The sequence below is a fragment of the Globicephala melas genome, chromosome 20 (assembly GCF_963455315.2).
Source record: "Globicephala melas chromosome 20, mGloMel1.2, whole genome shotgun sequence".
Classification (NCBI taxonomy): Eukaryota; Metazoa; Chordata; class Mammalia; order Artiodactyla; family Delphinidae; genus Globicephala; species Globicephala melas.
In genome coordinates, this window is record NC_083333.1 from 50,243,707 (window position 1) to 50,265,976 (window position 22,270).

The 22,270-nt window shown below is 45.9% G+C and overlaps 1 protein-coding gene and 1 long non-coding RNA gene across 3 annotated transcripts in view; one reads left to right on the forward strand and one right to left on the reverse strand.

Annotated features, from left to right (window-relative positions):
• Positions 1-13,793, reverse strand: part of YPEL2 (yippee like 2) — a 60,386-nt gene extending 46,593 nt beyond the window's left edge. Inside the window, exon 1 of the mRNA XM_030881760.2 lies at positions 13,609-13,793. The gene's annotated coding sequence lies outside the window, so the exon portion shown is untranslated. The remainder of the gene's footprint in view (positions 1-13,608) is intronic.
• The window catches only part of LOC115866350 (uncharacterized), a 78,475-nt gene continuing 69,040 nt past the window's right edge, over positions 12,836-22,270 (forward strand). For both annotated transcript variants that reach the window (XR_011377088.1, XR_009560492.1), the window contains exon 1: positions 12,836-12,891. This is a non-coding gene — a long non-coding RNA (uncharacterized lncRNA). The remainder of the gene's footprint in view (positions 12,892-22,270) is intronic.

The following is a 22,270-nucleotide window of genomic DNA, read 5'->3' on the forward strand; positions in this document are numbered from 1 at the left end:
CATACACATATATATATATATCTGTTGAGGTAACAGCTTAACCATTTCCCAGCTTTCTCCATCTCTTACTTATTGTAGGAACTCTTAGAAAGCCTGAAGAGGCTTTAAGGACAGGAGGGTAGGAGCATGACTGAGTAGTCTGTTCCAGGAGCAAAGAGAGAAGCCCTGATTGGAGGCAATAAATAGGTGACAGTGGAAGGGGGATAGGTAAGCCATTTCTGGGACTGGAGACAGAAAAAAACAAAGAGACAGAATGGCTGTGGAAAGCCCCTATCCCAAGAGGGTAGTCCTCCTTCCCCATTCCTAATCTCATCAGAATCCTGGACTCAGACCAGGGAGCATAGAGACCCAGTTTCCCTGGGCTGCCACAAAGAGAAGTGGGTGGTGGTGTCGTCCACTGGTGAGGAGGACAGCATTAGAGACAGATGGACTTGGATTCTGTTTTGGTTCTTCTCACTAGCTGCATCACCACTGGGCAAGTTGCCTGAAAGGGAATAACAGTGCCTACTTCATGGAGGAGACAAAAGCGTCAAATGACATAAGGCAAGTGAAGCATTCAGCATAGCACCTGGCACATCATTAGTACTCAATAACCTTGATTAGCTGTGATCATCCTTACCAGGAAGGGAGAAAAAGCGTGGGAACTGTTCCTGTTCACAAGACCCAAATGAGCAGTGCTCCTGTCTGCCCGGTTGACTCATGGTGGCTAGAGGGTTAGGCCTAAATTAATCCACTTAAAGGTATACTGTGGTTTTAGTAGGTTTTGGTGGCTTAGCTGGGAATCTGACATTATTGCAATATCATTCCAAACAATAGACCATTCCATCACCTACTTAGTGAAGTGGAAGTTACCTCTGCAGTCTGCACTGACTCTACTAATCCCAGGATGAGGCCACTACTGACAACTTTACTGAAACTCCGCTATCAAAACCGCCACGATCTGATGTGCAAGACGTACTGGGAAAGCAATGCTATCACTTCATAGTTAACAACTTTATAGCTCTGGACCCAGGTGGTACTTCAAATCCATCCAGCTGATAATAAAAACCAGTTTGGATAGTCAAGAAACCACTCTTGGGCTTCCCTGGTGACACAGTGGTTAAGAATCTGCCTGCCAGTGCAGGAGACATGGGTTTGAGCCGTGGTCCAGGAAGATCCCACATACCGCGAAGCGACTAAGCCTGTGCGCCACAACTACTGAGCCTGCACTCTAGAGCCCGGGAAGCCACCGCAATGAGAAGCCCGCGCACCGCAACAAAGAGTAGCCCCCGCTGCCGCACCTAGCAGCAACAAAGACCCAACACAGCCAAAAATAAATAAAATCAAATTTTTTTTTTTTAAAAAAAGAGAAGCCCGCACACCACAACGAAGAGTAGCCCCAGCTCGCCACAACTAGAGAAAGCCCGCGTGCAGCAACGAAGACCCAACGCAGCCAAAAATCAACAAATAAAAATAAATTAATTAATTAAAAAAAAAGAGAAACCACTCTCTTTCATAAACAAAACAAACCATTCATCTCTATGCTGGATACAGGGCCTAGTCTTGATTTCAGGAGCATTATCTGTCAGATGATAATCCTACATGATCTCTAGGGTTCCTTCACCTCCTGAAGTCCTGATTTCATGTTGTAATGATGTCTCTGCCAGCTGAACCCTGCCCCAGAACTGAGTACCCATCCACCCACCTTTATTCTGTCAAGACCTTGATTTCAGCGAGGTCACAGGACCTGCCAGTCTCGCAGAGTCCACTTGGATATGGCTGGACGGTGCTTTGCAACATCTGTTAGCAAAGCAATATATTTATCACATGGTCCTTAGTTCAGCACTCTGCCTGCGAGGCCCCCATGTGAGGCTTACATCTGTTAGAACATGGCACAGAGAAGAGGCACTTCCCCTTGAACATTCTGAAACCTGCATGTAATTTACTAGTTATTACATAGAAGTAGCTGTTGCTAGCTGGCTATGAAGAGATCAGATATCACTTTGGGTTGTTTCTACAATTTCAACCAAAAATGATGTGTCCGAAGATTTATTACCAAGGACGCTTGGCTAAAGTTCATCAATGGCTTTCTTCTTTTTCTTATACAACTCCAAGGTCCAAAAAGGATTTAAGGTGGCTTACAAAAACATAAACAATACTATACTATTAAAATAGATTAAGAAATTACGATAGGAGGAATAAAAGAACAAAAGGAGGGTTAGGACACAGAAATACATACTATTAAATTGCTTAATATTTACTGAATTTCAACTGCAAATTTGGCTTTGAGCTCCCCAGTAACCAAGGCAGGAAAGAAAATACCAGCAGTTATAAGGTTTATATTTCCTATGAAATAAAAGCATCTTGGTTGTTCAGGATACAGATTTTCTGAGAGACATTTATTTCTCCTGTGGGTGGTCACAGGAGACAATGAACAACCCAGCGCACAGAGCCCCAGCGCACATCAGCCCTCCCCACCATGGAACCCTCTTGCAAGACTTTCTTAGAGGCCCCTCCATGAACACGGCCAGCGTAATGAACACCAAAGAGCAATTCAGTAAAAGGGATTCTACATGGGGTCAAATCAGGGCAGCCCAAGGACGTGGCAGCCCAAGGACCCAGATCCTGATGGTCTGGCTGGATCCAGTGATATCAGCTCTCCAGAGGAATGGAAGAGCTACAGAGCCTTCTGGCAATGCTCCATGAATATCATTTATCACAACCAGGCTTTTGAGTAACAAAAATATGGGCAGCCTCCAACATGCCAAGTCCAAACACTAATACTTTTGAATGCTAACGCTATTTGGCCCTGGTGCTGCATTCAGCTCTCTCATGGGCTGTTTTTTCTCTGAAACTCTCCCTTATGGGCCTCATCTTGTCTCTCTGGGTTCTTCTGTGTCTCTGACTGAGCCTCAAACTCCCTGGCTGCTCTTCCACCATATGCCGAGGTGCTTCCCGCCCCAGCTTTCTCACCCATACCCAAGTCTTCTAAACACCTCTGTCCCCTGCTCCTGAACCCTGGATTCCTTTCTAAAGGGGGCCTCTTTCTGGCTCCTAGGAAGGCACTTCAAACTCCCAAAGCCAGCACCGTCTTTTCCCTTCCCCCTGATCCTATCCCCTTCACCCCCCTTCTGTCCCTTCCTCCTGAAGGTCCAGCTGCCCAAGCAGGAAACACCCTTTATTCTCTCTCTCTTCTATGTCACACTCCTTCTGTCCCCTAGACAGTGGGTTGTGCCTCTCAATCCCCCCTCCCGTTGCCATCCCCAGTCACAGCCAGCACATTGTGTGAGCCCCGTCCCCTCTCATCCTGAACCTCCTAAACTGGTCTCCCTGACTCAGCTCTTACCTCTCCAGCCCATTCTAGAATTCTATGTATACAGCACAATCTGATCACATCTCTCTCATGTTTCAAAGCCTCCAGTGGTTTCCTAGCAGCCTACAGGACAAGGTCCAACCCCTTAGGTGGCACGGAGAACCTGGGCCCAATTCTCCTTATCTTCTCATCACCTTCCCACCCCACTCCAAACCTGCTTCCCCAGCTGACCAAGCTCGTTCACCACCTTTTCTCAAGTTATTTCAGCCTCCTGCAAAGCCTTAACCTGTCTTCTCTGCCCGGGAAATGCCTGCTCATCCCTTAATATCCAGCTCAAATAAGACCCTAAGCAGAGCTGGGGACCCCCTTCTTCCAGCATGAAAAAAACTGTTCTCTGGAATGGCACTTTAACACACCACCGTTGTGTGTCTCCCAGACTGGAAAATTCCTGCAGTCAGAAGTCCAGTCTCTACCCGCCTTGGTTCCCCAGGACTCCTAGTATCCAGCACATTGGAGATCTTGATAAATGTTAACTAACTGAGTAAACTGAATGACCATCACTGGCACTGTGCTGCCCTGTAAAGCTGATATTTTTTAGTCTCCTTACTTGCCACTATCCAGTACAATTTAAAATACTGAATTCTGAGCATTACATGGGACTCACACGCCATTAATGCTCCACAAAGTTTGAAAACTAGCAAACTCTTATGATGTAAACTTACTTGGGCTGCAAGTCCTGAGACCTGAGTCTGCAACTCAGGACTGTGGAGCCATATCTCCGATGGGCCACACCACAAGAACCTCTGATGGTTTTACCCAGCTGCTGTCTGGCTGCAGAAATATTTCCCATGCTGTCTCACCTGGCCCTTCCCACCATTTCTGTGTGTCACCTAGGGCAGCTTCCCGAGGGACCCTCCCCAGGCTGGCAGCGGCTTCTGGACCCCTAGAGAAACCCTTCCAGGTTGATCCCCACAAACCCCCCACGGCAGTCTGAGCTGCTGTTCTAGGCAAGACTGAGACAGGGAAAACGCAGTGGTAGACTTGGTGCAGGCTAAGAGGGAAGGGGTCCCTCCGTCCTGCTCCACATTTCAGAGAAACCAGATCCACCCTTTTCTGCAGCTCCCAGAGACTGCCGCCCTCGGCGTCAGTCCTGCATTTTGTATTTGGCCATGGTCAGAGATGATAATCCTGGTCAAAACAAAGCGAATACTTTCTTCCCATGATCTGGGACCCAAAGAGAGATTGGGTCCACTCCTCTGTCCCCAGACAAGGCTACACTTGAACTGTAATGTAAAAACAGACATTTAGAAGATCTATCAAGAAAACAACGTCTTGAAAAGCAGAGTAAGAGATGGCCAGTCTTCAGGCTACTTCACCAGGGAACCCTCCCTTTAGCCTCCTCCAACACCCACTAAGTCAGGCCCCCGATTCCAGAGGCATAGCACTTTTCACAGTTGTAGTTTTATTGAGATGATTATTTGATTGTCATCTGTGTCCCACACACTCAAATATCCAATATTATTTACTGACTAAATGAATGTCTTTCGGAATATGGGCACTGTGTGACCTTGATTTCTCTTTAACTGCTGCTCCCCGAGGGCACAGCTGGGGCCTCAATTAATTACAAACCATCCATCCCAAATCTGCCAATACAATTCTATTGTTCAGCTGTCAGCATGCCTTTGGCTTTCTCACTTTAATCTCCCATTTCAAATAAATCCAAAACTCTAGACTCTCACATCTGTGGCTGGGCTCCCTGCCTTTCCACGACTGGAATTTGGAAATTGAACTTAAAACTCAAGAGAAAAAAAGGGCAGAGGCACTTTCAAAAGGATGCCTGTTGTATGTCCAAAGTCCCAGCCATCACCAACCCAAAGATGGATGCATTTTGTTCTAAGAATTAAACTGTCATCTAGCGTTGCCATTTATTGAAGCAGCGGAAAAGGAATAGGGTGGGGAAGACAGACTGATTCTAGAGCAAATTTCTGGATTTCTCCTATTATGGGAATGGGAGATAGATTTTAATAAGAAAGACAGCTTCCTTTCCTTTCAGGCCTGGCACACTAAGGGGAGCCATGCACATTGCCAGTGCAGCTTTTTCATATAATTTAGAAACCTCCACAAAGCTAGTAGTTTATGGGTCAATCTTCCCACTAGGCTGTGTGCTGTTCCTGACCACATCCAGAGACCATGTCTGGTTAATCACCCATCATAGCTAGCCCAAAGCCCCACTGGCACCAAGAGCTCAGAAAGTGTTGGTTGAAGGAGGGTGGGAAAGGAGGGGAGGAGATAGGGAGAGTCATCTGAGGCCCTTCAGCAACTGTCAGTAAGCCTCCAGGACTCTACAATTTATTAATTTCGTACTATGGGCCCATAAGGGGCCAAGTACTTGATATGCATTATCTCAGTCCTCACAACAACCCAGAGAGGCAGGCATTATGATGATTACTCCTATTTGAAAGATGAGGAAAAAGCTCAAGAGAAGTTAAGCAATTTGCCCAAGGTCACTCTACTAGAAAGTACCGTAACTGGGATCCTGGGAACAGCCCCCTCAACCTCCACCCCCCAGGGGATCCTTCAACCGAGACATGACAGAGGGGAGTCTGAAGATGTGCATCCTTGGTACTTGAGCCCTCTAAAACAAGCAGACTATCTCCCAGAGGGAGAGTCTAAGTCAATTAATCACAATGCAAAACAAAGATGTCAAGTTCTCTTAAAACATCTTCAGGCTGTCAGGGTTGGCTCAATGCATCAACTTTTAATTGCAGAAACCTGAGAAAACAAATAAGGGAAGGGAATAACCTGAACCAGAAGGTGGGACAACAGATTAGGCACAAGAAAAAGCTAGTTTTCAGTTCTTATCATCTCTTCATGCTAATGGGATATTTAGCTTTAAGGCTGCAGGCATGTGCGGGATACTTCTTCCCTCCAATCCTAAATAAAACAAATTAAGAATCATGTAAGCAAAACTAACCAAAAGCCCTATCTAATTTATATTTACATAATACACATGTTTATACCATTAGCACAGCAAATGCTGAAAGAGAATTCATTTCTACTTTATGGTCCATTTGGTGGTGGGTCACCTTAGGTAGGGACCCCCAACAGACAAAGACCAAAATGGTGATAAAAGAAGAGATAAAGGGAAAACAAACATAATGGATGACACACAGGAACATACAAACAAAAGAAGAAAAGGAAGAGGCAAAAATAGAAACTAAGGGAAAGGAGGCCAAAGGTTAAGGATGTTTAGTAGTTGGTATCTGCCAGGGAGAGCAACTACCTTAGTGATTTCCAGACCTCAGACGTGTGTGGGGTGGTCTGCATTAGGAAAACCTGGGAAATTGGGGTGGGGGAAGTGTAGGTATTAAATTCTGATTTTATAGCCTTTTGGCTGGGCCAGGAATTCTTAAGGCAACCAGGTTTGAGAATCCCTAGGGATAGTCTCACTTTTTTTTTTTTTGCGGTACGCAGGCCTCTCACTGCTGTGGCCTCTCCCGTTGCAGAGCACAGGCTCCGGACGCGCAGGCTCAGCAGCCATGGCTCATGCGCCCAGCTGCTCCGCGGCATGTGGGATCCTCCCGGACCGGGGCATGAACCCACGTCCCCTGCATCGGCAGGCGGACTCTCAACCACTGCGCCACCAGGGAAGCCCTAGTCTCACTTTTGAGGATGCCTATTATCTATATCAGCTAGCCTTCATCCTCCAGAGTTCTACTGCAAATGTAAGTCACGGTCCACATCTATGGAGCTCCTCTAAACTGTAGCAATGGTAGCCCAAGCAATATCTCCTTCCTGCATCTCATATGCCTCCTGAGCATTCCTCATACATTACCTGTCATGTCATTACCTCGGTGCCTTTGCACACACTGTTTCCCCTGGCGTGTTTCTGCATGTTTAAATCCTCTTCATTCTTCCCAGCCACATCTCCAAAATGCCTACCCTTCTTTCTGTATCTCTGTAATGAACTTAAACTCTTTCTACCTTGTACTCTGGTTATTGACATAGATGTCTTAATCACTCCTATTTGAGGATATGCTCTTAGGGGCAGGGGCCATATTATGACTTACCTTTTTCTCCCAAAGGTCTAATTATCTGTTGAATGATGAATACCCAGGAAAATAAAACAAAAATAAAACAAAATAAAAGATTGAGTTTCAGCCCCAGGCCAGAGGTTCCTCTTCTCTATCTCAAAATAGGAATCAAAATTTTCCTCAGGCAGGATATGTTCCAAGCCTATGCTCTCTTGCCCCAGGTACTCCCACCCAGAACACCATGGGAAAACAAAACAAATCATTAGGCAGGTCAATATTTCCTATAACTAAATTTCATATCAGATAGAATAAAACCACTTTCTTCTGCCCAACCAAACTCAACCACTGTTCACACCCAGCAGATCCTGTTTGAGCCTCAGTGGCATCCATATGCCATCTGGATATCAAGCCTTCCTTTCATGGCAAGAAATAGCCGAGGGAACTCCAGACACTAGAGGCTAATTTCATTCCGAGCAGGCAAGCTAATTTCACATAAAACCCACTAAGTCTGGACATACTACATTCTCAAGACCATGGGGGAGGGCTGACTGCCCTGCAACTCAGGAGACAGGAGAGCTCAGTGCTGCTGACCCAGCCAGGAAACAGGAATCAGAGTGGCAGTGCCACACCTCATTGGCAGATGTTGCTTTGTCCCATCACAGAGGGAAGGAAGGCTTTGCCTAGTATTGAGAATTATGGGTAATTTAGAGTTTAAGTCAGAAGTTTGTACTTTTCCAGAATGTACAGGAGTAGTAAGAGCCTTGGACCTGAGAAATAAAAGATATGATTTACAGTCTGTACTTTGCCCAAATTAGTTCTGTCCTAAGCAAGTCCTTTTTGCCTGTTTGGGCCTCAATGTCTATATCTCTAAAATGTAACACCTAAAGTGGATTTTAATACCCAATCCAGCATATATCTAATCAATAGAGTTATAAACCATTAACTTGAAAGCAAAGAAAATAAAATTATAGGGTTAACACTGGAAAAAATTGGGATGCAGGGCCCGACAGTTACTAAAGTCAAGCCACAAATTTGTTTCTCTGCTTCCTGGCAGCCAAAGCAAAAAAGAGAAACATGATCAGTTATATCCAATTGTCCACAAAGAAAAATCATGCCAGTTCCTTGGGAGAGGCAAAGCTTTTCCTAGCACTGGGTTCTGAAAGCAATTTCTCTGATTAACTTAACAGAGACATTAAGTGCAGTTGTAGCTTAAGTCTTCAACAATATAAATTCTTATAAGAAATGTAGTAGCAAGTTATATAAAGCTATTTTGGGCAGCGTCCCTCCATAAAGCAAAGGGCAGGACACCCAAGTTCATCTCAGTGAAAACAATTCTGGAGAGGCTGAGGTAACATGGCCCAAGTATGCAGCTTTCAGTTGGCCCGGCTTAATTCAAGGATAAAACTAAGACCAGGTAGACAACATATTCTTCCAAACACTTCTATAAATATTACTTCTTCCACATGGATGTTTATTAAGAGTTGGGTAGCAGTGTGCAATTAGATGACTTCTAAATTCCATTCCAGTTCTGATAAATCTAAGTGACATTTTTGGTCTTCATTTACTTACACTAATTTAAAATTTGGGAGTTTTCCCCCTCTTACTGCCCACTCCCAAATCAATGGATAGGGAATTCCTGCCAGTGAGAGAGGGAATCTAACTATTAATATTAGTCTTGTTATTAATAGCTAATACCAAGAGCTTATGTGCCAGGCTCCGTGTCTGGGTTCCCGTGCATTCTCTCATTGAATCTTCCCATCAATCCTGTATGATAGTAACTATTATTAGTCCCATTTTACAAATAAGGAACAGAGATGTAGAGAATTTTAGCAAATTGTCCTAGGTCACAGAGCTAATTATTCAGATCTTTCTGGTTCCAAAGCCAAGGCTCTTAGCTCTACTTATAGTGCCTAGTATTAATGAAATGTGATTACTGATAGAAATGCTTGTTTGTCAGGAGAACAGTGAAGCCTAGAATAAGGCTTGTAGGGGAGGCAAGAGTTATTAACAACAACAAAATAACAATGGAGCTTTTAGAGACTTTGGCAACCCATAAAAAAAATAAAAGGATGAAAAATATTGTGAAAAGCAGAAATCTCAAAAGAAAGTAATTCCAAGGAATTCCGAGGAAAAGAGAGAAAACTTCTTTTCCTCCTCTTCTCTTGATAATAAGTATTATTTCTTACTCTTAAAGACTCTAAACCTTGGCTCTCTTGGTCATTCATTCATTCCACCAACAATTAGATATTTATCCTGTGCTACTCCCTGCTAGGCACTGTCAGCAGTGAGCAAGACAGAGGGGCTTCCAATCCAGCCATCAAGTAGACAGTGCATTTCCAGATGGTATTAAAGTGCTTTGGGAAAAAAAAAAAATTAAGGGGATTAAGAAGGGCTGAGGGGCAGGGATGGAGGACTGTTCTAGATAACAGGTCAGGGAGGGGCTCTCTGAGACCCAAGTGTAGGAAGCCAATCATGCAAAAATTTGGAGACCAGTGACTACCAGTAGAAAGGCCCAAGGACAAAAACAAACTTTACTTGTTTTAGAAATCTCAGGAAGGCTAGTGCAGTTGGAGCTGGACTGAAGCAGAATGGACCAGGTGAGGGCTGGTAGGAGCTGGGGGGGCGGGGGGGGGGGAGAAGTTGGGATGGGATGGGGGAGAGGTCTGCAATGCCTACAGGGAAAGGGGGTGGATTATTTCTGAAGGGCAATGTGAAAGTTGTAAACATGGGAGTGGCATAATCCTATTTACTTTATAAACCTCCAGTGCTGTATTTACAGCTCCCAGGGAAATTCAGGCAGGTGCAGTATCACCTTTTGTTAGGGATAATATCACTAAACTCTTAACAGAATCCCTTTAGCCTGTAGGCCCTGGCTTTCCATCATTGGATGCTAAAATTCAAAAGGACACTTCCTTTTCCAGAGCTTTATACCCCCTCATCATGCTAAGGGAATGCAACTGTCAGAGCAACTAGTGGTTTGGTTGACAGACCCTAGGGAAATGCCAAGATAATTTACAAAGAAAATTGATCCAGACCTCAATTTGAATCCCACCTGCTTTTCCTATCCTAGGATATGCCATCCTTTTGTTGTTTCCTTTTTGTCCATAGGCTCAAAACTAAACGTTAATGTGAGCTGCTTGACCAAACTGAACATTATTAAAGTTAATTTCAACAATCCTACAGTTAGTGTTCCCATATAAGGCATACCCTTGGCAGGAAGGACCACAGTTGAATTTGAATTTGGATAATTTAGAGTTCTCTTTGAAGCTAAATTGTAGCTTTGATAAATTCAAGGAAATTTCTTTTACCAACATGTTTGGACACAATAAGAGGGAAACATACAACATGTGGAAGCATCAGGTGTGTGTATGTTTATGCTTGAAAGTAGAGACAGAGGTAACAGCATCAGAAACCAGAATACTAACAAGATCCACCTGCACACAAGAGCTGAGCTGTTACACAGGAAAGAACCAGGGCTGAGGCAGGCAAGGGGTTGGGGAAACTTGCACCTCTTCTTATTAACTGTTGACAGACAAGCCCCTGGCTCCCCTCCCCATGCCTAACAAAAATAAAATCACCAGTCTGCCCTTCTCCTAGATTACACAGCCTGGAATACACAGATATTAAAATCAACCTTTTCTGCTGCCCAAACTGTTCATGTCCCAGGCGCAATGACTGTGTCATTGACTCAAAACCATTAAAGTCATTAAAATAGTGAAAATTCACATAAATCTGTGAATAATACAGCAGGCTCAACAGCACTACTCATGACCCCAACCCCACACACCTAGAAACATCCAGTGGTACAGAACCATGAACAGCAGCCCTCAAGTGGGCTGGAGTGCAGGGATGTGGGGAGGGAAGGGGGGCTATCTCTTAGGGCCAATGCCTCATGACAGCTGAAATCAAACAACACTATACCCTTAGACTAGCCTGGGCTAGTGTGACAGATGAGGGATCCTGGGTTTGCATAGAGTATGGCTCACATATCTGACTAAGGCTTTGCATTCTTCTTATCTAAGTTAATGCCTTTCATTGTACATTGCCCCCAATTCCCACTAGTTCAGGGTTTCTTATCAACCACCTGTCTCACAACCTCATGGCCCATTTATTAAAAATGTGCCCCACTGAGAATAAACATCTCCGGACTGGACTTACATACTGCATTTTTAAACACTACCTGGGTCATCTTTATGCAGATTTAAGTTTGAGGACCTCTGCTCTACAGCAATGTTTCTTAAACTGTGGGCCGTGACCCGTTTGGTCAAGAAACCAAATAAATGAGTCATGACCAGCAGTTGATTTTTTTTTTTTAAGTAAGTAGGAAAAAATTATAAATAGAACACACTGCAGGTAGTCAGGGCAATTATTGTTTCTGGGAACTTATGCACTTGTGGACCTCTGTGCAGGGATGTAAAATGTATTCCTCACTGTGGATCCCACTCAGAGTTTGAAAACCACTATCCTAGAGGGAAAAAGGAAAACAATATTCTTGCACATGCGTTTATTTTCATTTTCCACCCCTAATTCCAAGCTTCTGGAGTTTAGTTCAAGCACAAGATATCAAGACAGAAAGGCTGTTATCAAATCCTAAACTGATAAGGCAAAGCCAAACTAAGGAGGGGGATGAGCCCAAGGCCCACACTCTGCTCCTGCCTGAGACCCTTATCATGGAGCTGGGGATAAGGAAAGGTGCCAAAGAGAAATTTGCACAACTCTCCTCAGGCTGGACCTGTTCCTTGGTAAAGAACCTGTAGCCACTCACTGTCACAGTTTAGAGGAATTAAAATGTTCCCCATGGGGGGGAATGGGGGGTCAGAGGAGGCTCAGTCTCAGTATAAGGGATAGACAGAAGTCAGGTTCAACCCATCTTTGCAGTCCTGTGGCAGTGACGAGGTCAAAGGAAAGTCAGGAAAGGGTGAATGGTCAAGTCTCACCCCAGCACCAGCGACATGAGTTGCCTTGGACAAGTCGCATAACCTCTCAGTCCCCTAGGTTCCATGCATGGCTAATGTTCTGGGAGCAAGTGGGGCACACGCAATCAGACAGCTTCCCTTCTTGCCCAATGCTCTAGGACAGGGAGTCCCATCTTGCACATCTTGCCTGACCAGAAGAGAGGAACATGGGATGAAGGGCAAGGGGGAAAAGATGGTAGCTAGCTGTGTTGTTAGCTTTCAGACTCACCAGAAGCAAGGACTTACTGAAAAGAGCCTCAAGACGCCAGGAGAGCAAACTGACAAGGAGGCCAGAGAGCAAAAAACCCAGCGAAGCCCAGGAGCATTTTCCCGTGCCATTCACAGCCGCGGGACTGCGGGAGGGTCAGCTACATAACAGAAATAAACGGAGGACACTCACTCACTTGGCTTTGTAAGCTCTCGTAAGCTGAGAGTGAAGTCAGAGGTGGCAGTCTCCTGGGCTGGGTCCAAAAGAACAGGTGGTTCCCCCCACCCGCCAACTAGAGAAAAGCCACCACTTGGGTAAAGACATCCAGAGGAAGTCAGCGGCCGAGGGTGAACTGGAAGCAGTGAGAGATCGGCGCTGCCCCTCAGCGCAAGTTCCCGAAAGGTACTCGCTGGAGAGGCCCCTTAATTCTGTCGGGCAGGAGTGAACTCGCGCCCACCCCTTTGGCAAGGGCACTGGGGAGGCGCCGGGAAGCGGCCAGGCAGGAACTCGGCTGCGGTTACCTCGGCCCAGGGCCGGCCAAGCGCTCCTCGGAGTCTTGAGGGCAGCCAGTCCCCCAAAGGCGGGGGCACCGAGGGCGGCGCCCCCGGACCCAGTGTCTCCAGCGGACACCCAGCGACACCGGGGACCGAAAACGCCCGAAGCTCCCACCCTGCCCCCCACAGACTCCGAACCCGCGGGAACTATGCTCAGGAAGAAGCAGCGACCAGGTCTCCAGGTCACCCCCCTACCGCCCCGCCAAACCGCGCGCGCCCTACTAGCCCCGCTCCTCGCACAGGTCCCGGGCCCCCGACCTGGGAACCCATGCCTTCTCGGCTCCTACCGCGGGCCGCCGCCAAGGCCCCGGCAGTGTTTGTAAACAAACCGGTCACGTGGCCCCGGCGGCCCGCTCCCCGCCCCCTGTGCCCGCGGCCCCCAGGGTGACCCCCCCACCGGACCCCGCCTCGGCCGCGCTGGGCAGAGGGTGCCGCGCGCTCCGGGGGAGCCGGGCCGCAGGGACCACGGGACCTGCGCCCAGTGATGGGGGGGTCGGGCGCCCGCGCTGACAGCGCGCCCCACGCCCACGCACGCCCGGCTCGCGCAGTGCTCGCGTCTGCTTACCGGGCAGCAGGCAGCCCGGTCCGGCCAGCTCTGAGCTTGGCTCCGCGGGGGTGCGCAGCAGCAAAGGACCGCCCGGCCGGATCCCGGGCTCTGGGCGCGCTCTTAAAGCCACAGTCTCCGCCACTGCCGCCGCCGCCACTCCGCATCCCTCCGGGTCGGGGCCGGGGGCTGCCTGGTGACGGACGCGCCCCCGCGCCTATCCCCTCGGCTCAGCACATAGCAACACGCCGCGGGTTGGCTGGGCCCGGCCGCAGCCCATCCGTCTTGAGCCAATCAGCGAAGGACGGAACTCCGCCCCCTGCTTCCCCTACCTCCCACCCCCCCACCTCTCGGCCCTGGCAGGGCTTGGGTGAGGGGAGTGTGGCGAGTGCCCGGCCAGGCCCTATGAGGCTCAGCCAGCGGAGCCTGGCCAAGCAGGGCAACTGGCCGGAGGAAGAGGGAGAAAGGGTGATGAGGATGGGTAGGCTCTCGGCGCTCGGGAGGAGGCCGTCTATTTGGGTTTGGAGTTTGTCCCCGCTTCAAGGCTGGAATTTCCAGAACCCGGGGTAGGGAGAGGGGAAGCTTTATAGTGCTTCTTCTACTCTCTAACTCCCTCCTCCCACCGTAGGTATCCCTAACTCAGAGGCTAAGTTACCTGAGGAAGCTCTTGGGAACCGGGGCAGTTGAATTAAATAAGACAGTGCCAGCCCGACGGGGCCCAGCCAGGACCTACTCAGAAGCAAGGCATTTCCCCTTTTCTCTCTGCTCTCTCAAATTTGGCGAATTAAAAGTAGGAACGAGGCATTACAGGAATTGGAAGGTACCTAGCCCCCAACTGCTGCTGATTTTCCAAGGCTTTTAAAGAGAAATGGTACGCCCCGGAGAGTAGGATGGTCAGTGATCATAGGGGAGGCGCCCACGTTCTGGATCAGTGGAGTGGTGCTTTTCAAGGAAGAGAAGGTTAAAAAAATAAGCCCAGGGCAGTCAGGAAATCTAGGGAGGCACCAGGTGGGTGGAGTGGGGCAGTCTCCCAGCAAGAAAAAGGTCAGTTTGAGAAAGAATGCTGCCAGGGATCAGGGGCAGAGAGCAACCCAGCCTTTTCAGTTGGCCACTGTTAGTTCTGCAGTTCCTCAGAGAGCAGTAGGAAATGCGATGTTTTATTGAGCTGCTGTCAGAATGCGAGATGCTTCTGGGGGTGCTGCTGACTTCAGCCCTCTTCCCCACTGGTTTGCACATAAATGGAGAATGGTACGGGGTAGATCCCCAGGTGGCTCAAACTTCACCGCAACGCCACCTGGCAGTCTTTAAAATATATTTGATTCAGGGACTTCCCAGACGGTCCAGGGGTTAAGACTGCGCTCCTAGTGCAGGGGGCATGGGTTTGATCCCTAGTCAGAGATAGATAAATAGATAGATATTTGATTCAGTTAATATATTTTGCATTCAAATTGTATTCAGTTAATATACCTTGCATGGTTGGATGTGAATCCAGTCCTAATGTTAATAAAACGATAGTAAAAGCAACAAAAAATACCTCAAAAAATCGGTATCATACACATGTATCAGTCTCAGTGTAAGCAGTTTCAGTGTAAGCAAGAACACCTTGTCACTGTTCACAGTTGACAAAGTTGGAAAGTTTAAAACAGATTTTTTTAAAATGCTTTTCAGGTGAGAAAGAATCATGAACAAGAAACGTTTAATACTTAATCTATGAAGAGGTGGTGGATTCTTTAGAGTTTGATTTCTGCGCTCATCTGCCTCTTGGGCAAATTTCTTTGTCTCTCTAGGCCTTGGTTTCCACAGTTTAAAACAAAGAAAATTGAAATAGGATGATCTCTAAAGTCCCTTACCTCTCCAAAATCTAATCAGGGCCAGAAAGTCAAACTCGTTACAATGTTTCAGCAATATTCTCCTAGTGAATATTCATGTTGCCAGATCACCACTCCCCAACAGTAAATGTTGCATTAGTTTAACACCCTAGGATATTGGTATGTTATGTAACAAGATTGGTGGCTACCGTTTTCTGTTTAAATAAAAGATAATGTGAGCTAAGGAGGACAAGCCTGGTGGGGTGGTTCAAGAGGGAGATGTGAGGACCCCTGCAGGCCTGCCGTGTGTATGCAGGGAACTGGAAGAGGCAGCGGGACTTGCAAGACCTGGAGACAATAGAACCAGCCGGCAACCAACCAAAAAAAGGGTGTACTAAGGCTGATGGTGCCTCCTCCCAGGCAGAAGAGCCAAGCACTGTGAGTTGTTAGGCCAGAAGGTAGAAGTGAAACAAAGTAGGAAAAGCAACTTCTCTTCCTCTCTGAAAGCACCTCGAATGGCCCCTCAGTACACATTTACTCAGTGCCTATTCTGTGCAGAACTTCCTGCTTGGCTTGGATGGTAGTTTTCTGAAGAATCTACCAAGAGGAGAGACCCTGAGGCCTAGGGAGAGTGTGTGAGAACTGACAGATATTTATCCCGTAGGGCAAAAATGAGGTGGAAAAAATATAGGGAGAGAAGAGAGTAAATTTGTTCAAATGTAGCCAGAGGGCTTTTTTTTTCCCCCTAGCAGTAAAAGTTTGAGAAGTTCCTAGCCTCGCAGACAGGATATCAGCTTGGCTTTGTCAGTGGCCCAGGACCCTTGTCTCCTCTGTGTGTGGCCAAATTCATTCATTGCCAAAGCCTTCCCAGCAATTATTTTCCAGCATCCCCTTTCTCCAATCCCACATTCCTACTGTTGCCACATTGACATCACTACTACCGTGAAAAGGTCACTTTTATGTGCTCATCTTAACTTCTCATAGCATTTGACATGATTCCATCCTCCTTTCCCTCAACCCCCACCACCAGTGCATCAGCAGGTCCTGTCAGCTCTACTTCAGAAATACATATTTGCTCTGAACACGTCTGTCTCTGCTGCTACCACCCTGGTCAGAGCCACCAACACCTCTTGCCTAGATGTTGCAACAGCCTGCCAACTCACCTCCCTGCTTCCAGTCTCTACACAGCAGCCAGATGGTAGTTCCTCAAAACAAACTCCTTACGATGGCCACAGGGCCCTACTAAGCCAACCTCTCTGGTCTTTCCCTGTTGCTCCTTTGCTCATGCTGCTCCAGTCAAGCTGGCCACCTTTCTGTTCCTCAAATACGCTGGGCCTGGTCTTGTTATAGTGTTTGTATTTGCTGTCCCATCCACCTAGAACACTGTCTCCAGAAGGCTGCCTCCTCACCGCTTGGTTTTCAGGTCAAACATTTCCTCCATAGAGGCCCCCCCGATACTTACATGCCCCCCAGGGTACCCTCTATTCTACCTACTCCCAACTTTTCTTTCTTTTTTCTTTTTAAATTTTATTTATTTATTTTTGGCTGCGTTGGGTCTTCGTTGCTGCGTGCGGGCTTTCTCTAGTTGTGGTGAGCTGGCTTCTCACTGCCATGGCTTCTCTTGTTGCGGAGCATGGGCTCTGGGGCGCCGGATTCAGTAGTTGTGGCTTGCAGTCTCAGTAGTTGTGGCGCACGGGCTTAGTTTGTCCGCGGCATGTGGGATCCTCCCAGACCAGGGCTCGAACCTGTGTCCCCTGCACTGGCAGACGGATTCTTAACCACTGCACTGCCAGGGAAGTCCCGCAACTTTGCATAACACATATCTCTCCCTGAAATTACTTTCTTCGTGTTTTTATTTGTTTTCTGTCTCACCCACCTCTGAAGTGTAAACTCCATGAGAGCGTCCGGGACTTTGTCTGTCTTGCTTCCTGTTGTATCCCCAGTGCCAGCAACAGTTTCTGGCACTCAACCAATACTTGTTGAATAAATAACTGAACAAATGAATGAATATGCGCATCACCTCCTACACCATCTCCTGCAGTTTCTTTCACTTTCCTATATCTCCTTTCCGTCTTTGCTCTTTCCTCATTCCATCTCAAAGCCTTTTGCTTGATGACTCAATCCAAAGATCAGATCAAGTGTCACTTTTCTGGAAGAGTTTCCCCTAACCTCTCTAGAAAAACTAATCTTTCTCTTCTCAATACCTTCCATAGCACTGTATTCACAACTCTATTACATCACTCAGCACTCTACACTCCTTAGTAAGAGTTCTCAGTTATCCATTCTCTCTGCCAGTTCCTCCTGGGCTGCAACCTTATCAGATCGTCTTTGTATGTTTAGCACCTGGCACATGGCAGGCCCTCCCTCCAGGTTTATATTTGATTTGAATCCAGTAGGGATCCAAGCAGGAATGGATAGGTTCTGTCCTCAGAGTCTACTGATTAACAGATAACAGTCTTACTTCATAGTATGAAAAGATTAACCTGAAACTTTAGGATATTCTATAATGAAAGGAGCTGCCTACATTTTAAAATGTTGTGGACAGAGCAGTTTCTATTCTATCTTGTTATATTTAATCCTCAAAGCAACCTGCAAGATAGGTATTTTCCCCCATTTTTTAAAGAAGCTGATCCTATGGAATTTGAACCCTAATCTATCTGGCTTCAAATCCCATTCATTCTCTTTCTTCTACACCATCAAAGAGGACAAATGCTTCTCTCCTCTCCTCTTCAAATATCCCAATCCCTTTTACAAGGAAACTCATCTGAACATCAGACTACCCAACAAAGCAAAATTCAAAGTGCCCAGAAACAAGAGGTGTAAGGGCTTAGCACTTCCATCCTGAAAACAACAATGGAAACTATAATATTTACGTGGTGTTTCCTGTGTTCTGGGAGCTGGTACAGACACTTTACATGCATTGCTTAATTTAATCCAACCTTCACAACAACCTTATGAGGAAGATACCAGTGGGTCTACATACCTTAACCACAGTTCCAAAATCCAAAAAGCTCTAAAAATTAAAAGTAAGCTTGACACAGCTCATATGGAACAATAACAAGTCAATAGTATTCAATAACTAAAATCTGGGGACTTCCCTGGTGGCGCAGTGGTTAAGAATCCGCCTGCCAATGCAGGGGACACGGGTTTGAGCCCTGGTCTCGGAAGATCCCACATGCCGCGAAACAACTAAGCCCGTGTGCCACAACTACTGAGCCTGAGTGATACAGTACTGAAGCCGGTGCGCCCATGCTCTGCAACAAGAGAAGCCACACAGTGAGAAGCCCCCGCACCGCAATGAAGACCCAACACAGCCAAAAATAAATAATAAATAATTTTATAAAAAATAAAATAGCTAAAATCTGTAGGGTAAAAAATATTTGGGAGGATACAGGAATTGTATTTTCCTTCTTTATTTTCACAAGCTACTAATAGTACTCTCATTGAGTATCTTTTAATTTCCAGTCCTTCCCATGTGGGCTAGTCTCAGTATTTGTCTAATCAATATGTTATATGTCATAATCAGTTACAGTACCATTGAGGATGTCTCTCTTCTGCACAATTAAAAAAAATTTTTTTTTATTTTTATTTTTGGCTGCATTGGGTCTTCGTTGCTGCGTGTGGGCTTTCTGTAGTCGTGGCGAGCGGGGGCTACTCTTCATTCCGGTGCGCGGGCTTCGCATTGCGGTGGCTTCTCTTGTTGCGGAGCACAGGCTCTAGGTGCGCAGGCTTCAGTAATTGTGGCGCTCGGGCTCAGTAGTTGTGGCTCACGGGCTCTAGAGCACAGGCTCAGTAGTTGTGGCACAGGGGCTTAGTTGCTTCCTGGCATGGGGGATCTTCCCGGGCCAGGGATCAAACCCGTGTCCCCTGCATTGGCAGGCGGATTCTTAACCACTCTGCCACCGGGGAAGTTCCCTGCACAATTTTTAAATTGATGTAATAAACCATAGAAGATTTTCTTATGCTCCACTTTCAAAAAACAAAAAATTTGACATAGCTCATTTGATGGCAAACTTCAGCTGACATGAGGTCATCCATAGGCTTTATTAATCTCATCTAGTATGTTCATATGTTTCTTAGAGGAATATTAATGTTCGGAAGAGCTCATACTCCCTAGTGTTTTATGTAATATGCAGTATATGCACTGAAAGTTTCTAGAATCTAAAACACATCTATGCCAGCGTTTCAAATATGGGATTGAGGACTACATTATTATCCCTACTTTACAGATAAGTAACTTAGGTTCAGAGAGGTTAAGTAACTTGCCCAAAGTGACACAGCTAGTAAATAGTAGTACTACAATTAGAAATATGTCTGAATCTGTGAAAAAAAATATTTGGAACACATGTGACAGACTAAGGGCTAATTCTTCTGAAGGCAAAAATAGGAAGTGACAATTCACAGTAGAGGAAAAAGAAATAACTTGTAAAGATGTGAAAAAATATTCAGCTATAGTTATAACAAGAAAAAAAGTAAATTAAAATTACAATGAGGTACTATTTTTATCTTATCAGATTGGAAAGTAGTAAAAAGCTCAATAACACTGTGTTGGAGAAGATGTGACAGAACAGCCACTCATATGTTGTTTGCAGTAAATGTAAATTGGGACAGTTTCTATGAAGGGCAATTTGACAACCTCTCTCAAAATATACTCAGAAATTTCACTTGTAGGAATTTGTCTTTAAGATAGACTCACGCATGTGCACAAAGATGATATTAAAAGATACTGTAATATTGTTAGTATTAGCAAAAACTCTGACTCTCTGGGAAATGTAACTTTGCAGTTGATTAAAGCCCAGAAATTTTTTTTTTTTTTTTTTTTTTTTTTGCAGTACACGGGCCTCTCACTGTTGTGGCCTCTCCCGTTGCGGAGCATAGGCTCCCGACGCGCAGGCTCAGCGGCCATGGCTCACGGGCCCAGCCGCTCCGCGGCATGTGGGATCTTTCCAGACCGGGGCACGAACCCGCGTCCCCTCCATCGGCAGGTGGACTCTCAACCACTGCGCCACCAGGGAAGCCCTAAAGCCCAGAAATTTTACAACGCTCTAAAACTGATAATGGGGGATGATTATTTTTTTCTGTTCAATAGAAGAGAACCTCAAATGTTATTATTTTCACCCTATAGGACATTAGCCAGTTATCTACCAAAATTAGCAAAGTTATTTCAGAATTTCTTTTTATCCACTGACTTTACGATTTTCAACTTGCATATTATGTTTTGAACTCACTTGTCATCCTGGTGGTTTCTTCATTAATGAGTTAAATAAAACTTTAATATACAGTTTCTGTGCATTTATATTGGAAGTATGATTTTCATCTTTTAAAACTAATGCTTTGAAATAACCTAAATCCATCCATAAAGGACTGGTTGAATACATTACAATGCCTCTGCATGAAGGAATACTCTGCAGCCTTTAAAAAGAGGCAGGTTTATACATAGCTACTCCATGGGGGCAAGTATCTTTGTTTGGTTCCCCAATGAACCTAAGCACCTAGAATAGTACCTGGGCACATAGGGTTCTCAGTTTGCTTCTGGCTGTGATAACAAACAATTCCAAAATATCAGTGGTTAACCCACACATACACACAAAACACATTTATTTTTTTCTCATGGATATGTCAGGTAGCTATGGTGGCACTGCTCCAGGCTGAGGGTCACAGGCTGGGTTGAGGTTGTCTTCTAGTGTCTTCTTGTTTAGGGACCACGGATGTATAAGTACATGGTAACATACAATGCCTCTTAAAGCCTCTACTTTGAGTGACACATTGTCACTTAGGCCTGCAATCCACTGGTCAAAGAAAATCATGTGGGCAAGGGCTTCCCTGGTGGCGCAGTGGTTGAGAGTCCGCCTGCCGGGTTCGTGCCCCGGTCCGGGAGGATCCCACATGCCACGGAGCGGCTGGGCCTGTGAGCCATGGCCGCTGAGCCTGCGCATCCGGAGGCTGTGCTCTGCAACGGGAGAGGCCACAACAGTGAGAGGCCCATGTACCGCAAAAAAAAAAGAAAATCATATGGCCAAGTCCAAAGTCAAGAGAGAAGAGAAGTATACTTCACCTTCTTTACAGAAAGAGCCTCAAAAGTCACACGGCAGAGAGCAGGATGTATAACCCTCTTATGAGGAGTGGAGAACAATATTTCAATCTAGCATAATGCTTAATAAATACGTTAAATAGATGAATTGAATGAACAAACTCCAAGAATTCAGGGGGAGAAAAAGGCATGGGGCAGAACTATGGTACAAAGTATGCCACCATTTATTTTTTTTAATATAAATATATAGAGAATGTATAGAAGTATGCTTGAATATGCCTTTACTATCTCTAGGAGAAAGCTCAAGAAGCTGGTACCTGTGGCTGCTGCTGGGAGAAGGACTGGGAGCCTGGGGGTGAGGAATGGGAGGGAGGCTTACCATTTAGTATCATGTGTATGTATTACCTATTAAAAAATAAAGTTAACTTCTCTACGGAGGACATAAAAAGAACAATCCAACGCAGTCTGACTGTAGAGTCCAAACACTAAAACCCTACGCTATGATAGCTTTGGGAGAAAGCCATGGATCAGAAGACTTCCTTTTGTTCTTAATTCATCGCAGACAAACCGTGCATGGCATCTCCTTTGTTTCAAGTTCCTGCAGACTCGCCTATAGCACCACACCAATTACAACAAAATTCCATCTCAGCCAATTTTTAAATGTTCCAGAACCATGATTTTCAAACCCAGTGGAAAGCTTCAGGAATGGAAGTCTCTGAAGAGAGAGGGGTGAAGCTAGTTCATCCTGATCCTTTCAACCAAATTAGTTCTGCTTTTAACTGTTTTGCTTCTGAGTTTAAATAAAACCCTTCTCCTAATAGTAAAATGAGATGATGACTATAGC